Genomic DNA, 9,594 nt, shown 5'->3' on the forward strand with positions numbered 1-9,594 from the left:
TAACTTCAATGCCCCTGTTAGAGTGAAGCCAAGGAGTTTTCCGGCTGGAACGCCAAAGACGCACTTCAGCGGATTCAACATCATCTTGTACCGTCGAAGATTCTCAAAGGCTTCTGAGAGATCGCTGATCAAGTCGGATCCTTTCCGGGTCACGACCGCGATGTCGTCAACGTAGGCGTGTACGTTCCGGCCAATTTGGTCCTTCGGGCACCGCTGCATCGTTCGTTGGTAGGTGGCACCTGCGTTTTTCAAGCCAAAGGGCATAGTAACATAGCAGTAAGTGCCAAATGGGGTGATGAACGAGGTCGCCTTTTGGTCGGACTTCTTCATCCGGATCTGGTGATACCCGGAATATGCGTCAAGAAAACACGAAGTTCCGCCCCTGCCGTCGAATCAATGACTTGGTCAATGCGCGGCGGGGAAACGGATCCTTCGGACAATGCTTATTCAAGCCGGAGTAATCGATGCACATTCTTAGTATTTCAGAATTCTTTTTGGGTACAAGGACGGGATTTGCGACCCAATCAGTGTGGATAACTTCTATTACAAAACCTGCCTCTAGTAACTTTGCTAATTCCATTCCTATGGCGCGGCGCTTCTTATCTCCAAAGCATCGCATAGCTTGCTTCACCGGTTTAGCCCCCGGGTTTATGTTGAGGTAGTGCTCGGCGAGTTCCCTTGGTACTCCGGACATGTCAGAAGGCTGCCATGCGAAGATGTCCATGTTAGCGCGGAGGAACTCGACAAGCACGTCTTCCTATTTGGGGTCCATGTTGGCTCCGACCGAGACCTGCTTGGTAGCGTCTCCTTCCTTGAAGTTGACTTTCTTGGTCTCTATCACGGCCTTGAAGGAATTTTTCTGTTCGGAGATCTGTTTCTTGGTGGTCTGCATTTCAGTCGGATCCACCGCGGCTCTGTAGCCTTTTAGCTCCTCTCCAGATATCACAGACTCTGCGAAGGCGGCTTCGCCCAACTCGCACTCATGAGCCTTTTTGTACTCTCCGGATACGGTAATCATACCATTGGGACCCGGAATCTTGAGCTTGTTGTAGATGTAGCACGCTCTTGCGTGGAACTTGTGGTAGGTGGGCCTGCCGAAGATGACGTGTGATACGCGTACAACACGCGTCCGTTGGGAACCCCAAGAGGAAGGTGTGATGCGTACAGCGGCAAGTTTTCCCTCAGTAAGAAACCAAGGTTTATCGAACCAGTAGGAGCCAAGAAGCACGTTGAAGGTTGATGGCGGCGGAGTGTAGTGCGGCGCAACACCAGGGATTCCGGCACCAACATGGAACCTGCACAACACAACCAAGATACTTTGTCCCAACGTAACAGTGAGGTTGTCAATCTCACCGGCTTGCTGTAACAAATGATTAGATGTATAGTGTGGATGATGATGTTTGCAGAGAACAGTAGAACGAGTATTGCAGTAGATTGTATTCGATGTAAAAGAATGAACCGGGGTCCACAGTTCACTAGTGGTGTCTCTCCGATAAGAATAAGCATGTTGGGTGAACAAATTACAGTTGGGCAATTGACAAATAAAGAGGGCATGACCATGCACATACATGTTATGATGAGTATTGTGAGATTTAATTGGGCATTATGACAAAGTACATAGACCGCTATCCAGCATGCATCTATGCCTAAAAAGTCCACCTTCAGGTTATCATCCAAACCCCCTCCAGTATTAAGTTGCAAACAACAGACAATTGCATTAAGTATGGTGCATAATGTAATCAACAAATATATCCTTAGACATAGCATTGATGTTTTATCCCTAGTGGCAACATCACATCCACAACCTTAGGGGTTGCTGTCACTCCCCCAGATTTAATGGAGACATGAACCCACTATCGAGCATAAATACTCCCTCTTGGAGTTACAAGTATCAACTTGGCCAGAGCCTCTACTAGCAACGGAGAGCATGCAAGATCATAAACAACACATAGATGATATTGATAATCAACATAACATAGCATTCACTTATTCATCGGATCCCAACAAACGCAACATGTAGCATTGCAGATAGATGATCTTGATCATGTTAGGCAGCTCACAAGATCCAACAATGATAGCACAATTAGGAGAAGACAACCATCTAGCTACTGCTATGGACCCATAGTCCAGGGGTGAACTACTCACTCATCACTCCGGAGGCGACCATGGCGGTGAAGAGTCCTCCGGGAGATGATTCCCCTCTCCGGCGAGGGTGCCGGAGAGCGATCTCTGAATCCCCGAGATGGGATTGGCGGCGGCGGCGTCTCTGGAAGGTTTTCCGTATCGTGGCTCTTGGTACTGGAGTTATTCTCGACGAAGGCTTATGTAGGCGGAAGGGTAGGTCAGGGGGCGCCACGAGGGGCCCACACCACAGGCCGGCGCAGCCAGGGCCTGGGCCGCGCCGCCCTGGTGTGTGGCTGCCTCGTCGCCCCACTTCGTTTCCTCTCCGGACTTCTGGAAGCTTCGTGGAAAAATAAGATCCTGGGCGTTGATTTCGTCCAATTCCGAGAATATTTCCTTACTAGGATTTCTGAAACCAAAAACAGCGAGAAAACAGCAACTGGCTCTTCGGCATCTCGTTAATAGGTTAGTGCCGGAAAATGCATAAATATGACATAAAGTATGCATAAAACATGTAGGTATCATCAATAAAGTAGCATGGAACATAAGAAATTATCGATACGTTGGAGACGTATCAGCATCCCCAAGCTTAGTTCCTGCTCGTCCCGAGTAGGTAAACGATAACAAAGATAATTTCTGAAGTGACATGCCATCATAATCTTGATCAATACTATTGTAAGCACATGTAATGAATGCAGCGATTCGAAGCAATGTTAATGCAATGAGTAAACAATTGAATCATATAGCAAGGACTTTTCATGAATAGTACTTTCAAGACAAGCATCAATAAGTCTTGCATAAGAGTTAACTCATAAAGCAATAAATTCATAGTAGAGGTATTGAAGCAACACAAAGGAAGATTAAGTTTCAGCGGTTGCTTTCAACTTATAACATGTATATCTCATGGATAGTTGTCAATGTAAAGTAATATAATGTAACACCCCAAATTTCAATGAAAAAGAAAGTTAGAGATTTCCAGAAATACAAAATTTCAAACCAACAAAAACTTTTCTTTTGCATATAGTACCATGCATAGGACTTGTGCATTTGAGTGATATGCCATGATGATTGTTATTACTTGTATTTGTTATGCTCTAAAACCCTAGAGTGATCATGTGAAGATCACCAACCAAATAAATCAAAGTGGAAGAAATTCCCATATTTGAAAAACCCTAAAAACCCTCACATATGCCCTATGGCATTTTTCGAAATTTTAACCCTAGACCTATTTGGTCTTCACCATTAGTTGAATAATGTTGTGAAACACTTATTACAACTTTTGGAATCAAGGGTTCACCATTCAAATGAATTTCCAACACTTTTCCCACTCACATGTGATGATGACCAAATCTGCCAATTATAGTCTGGTCACCACTTTGAGCCCCTGCAATTCAATTTTCCCAAACCATTCTTTGCTAACTCCTTGCACCATTTCAAAGTCAACATCAAGGTGAACAACTTTGATGAAGACCACCCTGCCAAATTCATCTTTGATCACTAGCTATGCTCATCCAAAGTTGCAACTTTATAATAAGTTCAACAATCTTCACTTAGCCATTTTGGGCCATTTTTGAAATCCAATTTTTCCACCACCACCTCAACTCATCTCTGGTCAAATACAACTTATCTCAACTTTCACTTTTCAAAAACATTCACCATTTGAATTATTTCCATTTTTGATATTTTTGTATTTTCCAAATTTGAACCCTATTCATACACTATAGCAAATAGTGATCTACTCAAACTAACCTACTCTAACCAACCCCAAATGGTCCCCTGGTCCCCTCTCTCACTAACCCCAGCATAGAAACCCTAGGGAGAGAGAGAGAACATGCATGGCATGGCCATGCCGGCCACATGCCGGCCATGCCGCACCTCCCCCTCTCTCCTTCATCGCCGACCCTGGCCACCATGTCCCTGCACTCCACCTCACTCTACTGAGTCGCCTAGCATCGGCCGTTGTCGAGGAGGAGCCCTGCATTGGCCAGACCAGCACGCGTCCATGGCGCCCTGGACGCCGCTCGCGTCGAGCGCGTGCACGCCGCGGACACACCCTGGCCACGCGCCACGCCATGACCTCGAGCACCCCCTGGACCCCCGGCGAACACGTTGAGCCTCACTGTGACACCGCAGCGCGCCTAGACATGATCTCGACCACGACCCGTGCCCGCCGTCGCCGGAGAAGAGAACCCCGATCCGCCGCGGACGCGCCCGTCGCGGAAGCAACGCGACCAACCAAGCCACCGCCCGACCCCGCTGTCGCCGCCAATAGCATCGCCAGGAGCCGTAGAACACTGCCACCACCTCGCCTAGCTCGACCGCTCGCCGTAGACGCCGTGCCCTGGTCGACTTCTTCACGGCCAAGCCGCACCCTTGGCCATCTATAAATACCGCGTTCCCTGGACGAAGCTGAGCACACCACCACGTTCACCATCCTCCACTGCTTCTCCTCCACCCAACCACTCACTCGATTGTCACCGGAGTTGCTCCAATTGGAAGGTCGGAGCCCGCCAGTACCGCACCTCGCCGCCGTCGATTGGAGCCGATCCAGGAGACGCCGCCGGTGCCAGGAGCTTCGCCGTCGTCCACATCGACATCACGCACACTGCCAGCCACCGCGGGAGCCCTGGTTAGCTCTCCCACCCCCTACCCGAGCCGCCGGCGAACCTCTCTCTCGCCGGCGAGACGATGCACCTCGGCCGTTAGATCCCTCTCTAATCCTACGCTCCACGTCGCCCCGTACCGCTTCGGCGTTTAAACGCCGCCGACATGCGGGACCCCCTGTCAGGCAGCCCACGCGGGCACAGACGCGTGGTGGGCTGGCCTTGGGCCTGTTTAAACCATTTCAGCCCGTTAGCTTTTCCCGCCGGCCTGTTTAATTCAAATTCGTTTTAAACATTTTCCAAACATTTTTCAATACTGCCCAAACTTTGAAATTAAATAGTTTCCAATTGGCTAAACCAAATTTAGTGAATTTGACATTGTTGGAAAGCCACTGAAATTCTCTATCCAATGCCACTGGCCTCTTGGTCAAATTCTTTGTAGAATTAATGTGACAAAAATAACAAGCCAGGGACTTTTCCCTATTCAAATAATTCTTAAAAATCAACCAAAATAGATATTAAGTTATTTCCAACTCTAATAGCTCACTTTTGACTTACACTAATTGTTTATGCAATAAAATGGTGTGGTCACTTTGCATGATCATGCCATGGTTTAATGAATGGATATTTTGACTAGTTTAACTAGTTGATATTATCCAAAACTATTAAAGTTAAATTGTGTGAAGTCTTACACTTCATTTAAACTTGTCTCACATGAATTCATGGGATGTTTGGACCCCTGGTTCCAAACTCTCTTATATGAATTTCTTGAGATTTTAATCAAATTTAGTGTTATATAAATGGCATGAGGTGTTCCACCTCATTTAAATCATTCTACCAAATGATGATGATGATGAACATTTGATCTAGGTCAAGATGAGTTCATCCATGATTGTTGGAGAAATTAAATCTTAAGAAGATTTCAATGAGAGGAAATTATTTCTCAAGAACCCTATGGAAACTATCATTTACATATAGAATACAAATCCTATTTTAATCCCACAACCCATGCACCCTAGTTTATTTATGTGTGTGCATAGAGTAGTTTGTGTGTTTATTTGTGATGTGTGGAATAGCCCTGGAATTAGTGAGTAATTATACTCGTATTCAAATTTAGACGGTAGCACCGGAGAGTACGCCGAAGAAGAAGGTTGCTACCAGGAGGAGGAAGAGGAACAGTTTGAGAACTACCAAGGCAAGCTAATTTACTATGCAAGCTTTTATTCTTGCCAAGTGCAAAGCCCCTTGGGGCAAGGCACCATGTCTTACCTTTTCTTATGTGAACCCATCCCAAGTTTTTACTTGTTTTCCAAATGATTTTCCTTTTATAGTTAACTTTGGTCAAAATACAAGTTGGATACTAGAGTAGTGAGTTAGTCCCTTCCCAGCAAAGCAAGGTAGCACCCCTCATGAATTAGAGCTAGTGCTAATGAACTAAACTACTCTAGATGGGAACTTTGTGATTTTGAAAGGAATTTGAAACCTTGGAATGAAGATGCATTCCATTGAATGAATGTTGAAGGTGAATATGACCAAGAGAAGATGGTGATTTTTGATAAAACATGATGTTGGTTTGAATGCGATACCTTTCCAATTCTCAAGTACCCCCACAATACCTGATTATGGGTAGGGCTTAACTGGAAGTTTATGCGTCTTAGTATGGGTTCCCTCTAAACAAGCGTCATCGGGGTTATGCCGAAAGCTGCCTCTACCACAAAAGAAACGATACGATATGATGCGAAATGAGGTGAATGTCCGGCCCAAGCCCTGTGCAGTTCCCAGGTTGACAGTTGGTCTTCACTGGGAGGCCAAGCTCATGGGGAGAGGTGCTCATACTAGGATTCGTAAGTGAAAGGTTATGGTTGATGATCCGCGTACTGTGTTACGATTATTCGGGAAATCCCGACGGATGAAATCAAATGTTGTGGCACAAGTGTGCAACCTCTCGCAGAGTGTAAACCTATTCGAATAGCCGCGTCCACGGTTACGGACGGTTGGAAAGGCCATACAGTTTCCGATGTCATATCTTTGAAAATGATGTTGAAAGGTGATGGTGAAATGACTTGTGGTGGATTGAATTGAAATCACCACTTGAATGGTGGGAATGACACTAATGTTCCCACTTGGGTTAGTTAGCACTTGAGTAGGCTTTTCTCAAAGCTTTGTGAACTAAAACTAGCTTTATGCAAATAAACTAGAGCTTAGCAAACCCTACTAGAATGTCTAGCACTTACATTAGTATTAGTTTGCGAGTACTCAACGTACTCACGGCTTTGTCCCTGGCTATTCAAATGGCCAGAGTATGAAGATGAACAAGGAGATGACCAGCAGGATGCCTACGACAACTAAGCGCCTTCCGACGTCAAGCGTTGGCCTGTGGACTAGAGAGTCCTTGTATCTTACGCTTCCGCTATGTTGAACTATGAACTTGTGTTGTCCGTTGATCAATAGATCAACTATTCGTGTAATATGGATCATGTGATTCCAATTTGTAAGACTTATGGTTTGTAATGAATGATGACTGTGATACTTAACTATTATGCCTCGCAACAACAATATTCCTGGGATTGCGATGTATGACATAATAGGCATTCGGACTTAAAAATCCGGGTGTTGACAAGTTGGTTACTTTGAGATATAACAAGTGCAATATGCAAGTATGTAGGAATCAATGCACAGTTCACACAAGTGTTTGCTTCTTGAGATGGGAGGAAATAGGTGAACTGACTCAACATAAGAGTAAAAGAATGGCCCTTCGCAGAGGGAAGCATTGATTGCTATATTTGTGATAGAGCTTTGGTTTTGAAAACAAAAAACAATTTTGTCAGTGGTAGTAATAAAGCATATGTTTTATGTAAATTATATCCTACAAGTTGCAAGCCTCATGCATAGTATACCAATAGTGCCCGCACCTTGTCCTAATTAGCTCGGATTACCTGGATTATCACCGCAATACATATGTTTTAACCAAGTATCACAAAGGGGTACCTCTATGCTGCCTGTACAAAGGTCTAAGGAGAAAGCTCGCATTGGATTTCTCGCTTTCGATTATTCTCAACTTAGACATCCATACCGGGACAACATAGACAACAGATAATGGACTCCTCTTTAATGCATAAGCATTCAACAACAATTAATATTCTCTTATGAGATTGAGGATATTTGTCCAAAACTGAAACTTCCACCATGGATCATGGCTTTAGTTAGCGGCCCAATGTTCTTCTCTAAGAATATGCATGCTCAAACCATTAAACTCATGGTAAATCGCCCTTACTTCAGACAAGATGAACATGCATAGCAACTCACATGATATTCAACAAGGTGTAGTTGATGGCGTCCCTAGGAACATGGTTATCGCTCAACAAGCAACTTATAAGAAATAAAATGCATAAGTACATATTCAATACCACAATAGTTTTTAGGCTATTTGTCCCATGAGCTATATATTGCAAAGACAAAGGATAGAAATTTTAAAGGTAGCACTCAAGCAATTTACTTCGGAATGGCGGAGAAATACCATGTAGTAGGTAGGTATGGTGGACACAAATGGCATAGTGTTTGGCTCAAGGATTTTGGATGCATGAGAAGTATTCCCTCTCGATACAAGGCTTAGGCTAGCAAGGTTATTTGAAACAAACACAAGTATGAACCGGTACAGCAAAACTCACATAAAAGACATATTGTAAGCATTATAAGACTCTACACCATCTTCCTTGTTGTTCGATCCTTACTAGAAAATATCTAGACCTTAGAGAGACCAATCATGCAAACCAAATTTTAGCAAGCTCTATGTATTTCTTCACTAATAGGTGCAAAGTATATGATGCAAGAGCTTAAACATGAGCACAACAATTGCCAAGTATCACATTATTCAAGACATTTTACCAATTACCACATGTAGCATTTCCCGTTTCCAACCATATAACAATTTAACGAAGCAGATTCAACCTTCGCCATGAACATTATGAGTAAAGCCTAAGGACATATTTGTCCATATGCAACAGCGGAGCATGTCTCTCTCCCACACAATGAATGCTAGGATCCAACTTTATTCAAACAAAACAAAAACAAAAACAAACAGACGCTCCAAGCAAAGTACATAAGATGTGGTGGAATAAAAATATAGTTTCACTAGAGGAACCTGATAATGTTGTCGATGAAGAAGGGGATGCCTTGGGCATCCCCAAGCTTAGACACTTGAGTCTTCTTGAAATATGCAGGGGTGAACCACCGGGGCATCCCCAAGCTTAGAGCTTTCACTCTCCTTGATCATATTGTATCATCCTCCACTCTTGATTCTTGAAAACTTCCTCCACACCAAACTTAAAACAACTCATTAGAGGGTTAGTGCACAATCAAAATTCACATGTTCAGAGGTGACATAATCATTCTTAACACTTCTGGACATTGCACAAAGCTACTGAAAGTTAATGGAATAAAGAAATCCATCAAGCATAGCAAAACAGGCAATGCGAAATAAAAGGCAGAATCTGTCAAAACAGAACAGTCCGTAAAGATGAATTTCTAAGAGGCACCAGACTTGCTCAAATTAAAATGCTCAAACTGAATGAAAGTTGTGTACATATCTGAGGATCACTCACGTAAATTGGCAGAATTTTCTGAGTTACCTACAGAGAATTCAGCCCAGATTCGTGACAGCAAGAAATCTGTTTACGCGCGATAATCCAAATCTAGTATGAACCTTACTATCAAAGACTTTACTTGGCACAACAATGCAACAAAACTAAGATAAGGAGAGGTTGCTACAGTAGTAACAACTTCCAAGACTCAAATATAAAATAAAAGTGCAGTAGTAAAATCATGGGTTGTCTCCCATAAGCGTTTTTCTTTAACGCCTTTCAGCTAGGCG

The sequence above is a fragment of the Lolium rigidum genome, chromosome 6 (assembly GCF_022539505.1).
Source record: "Lolium rigidum isolate FL_2022 chromosome 6, APGP_CSIRO_Lrig_0.1, whole genome shotgun sequence".
In the NCBI taxonomy this organism is placed as follows: Eukaryota; Viridiplantae; Streptophyta; class Magnoliopsida; order Poales; family Poaceae; genus Lolium; species Lolium rigidum.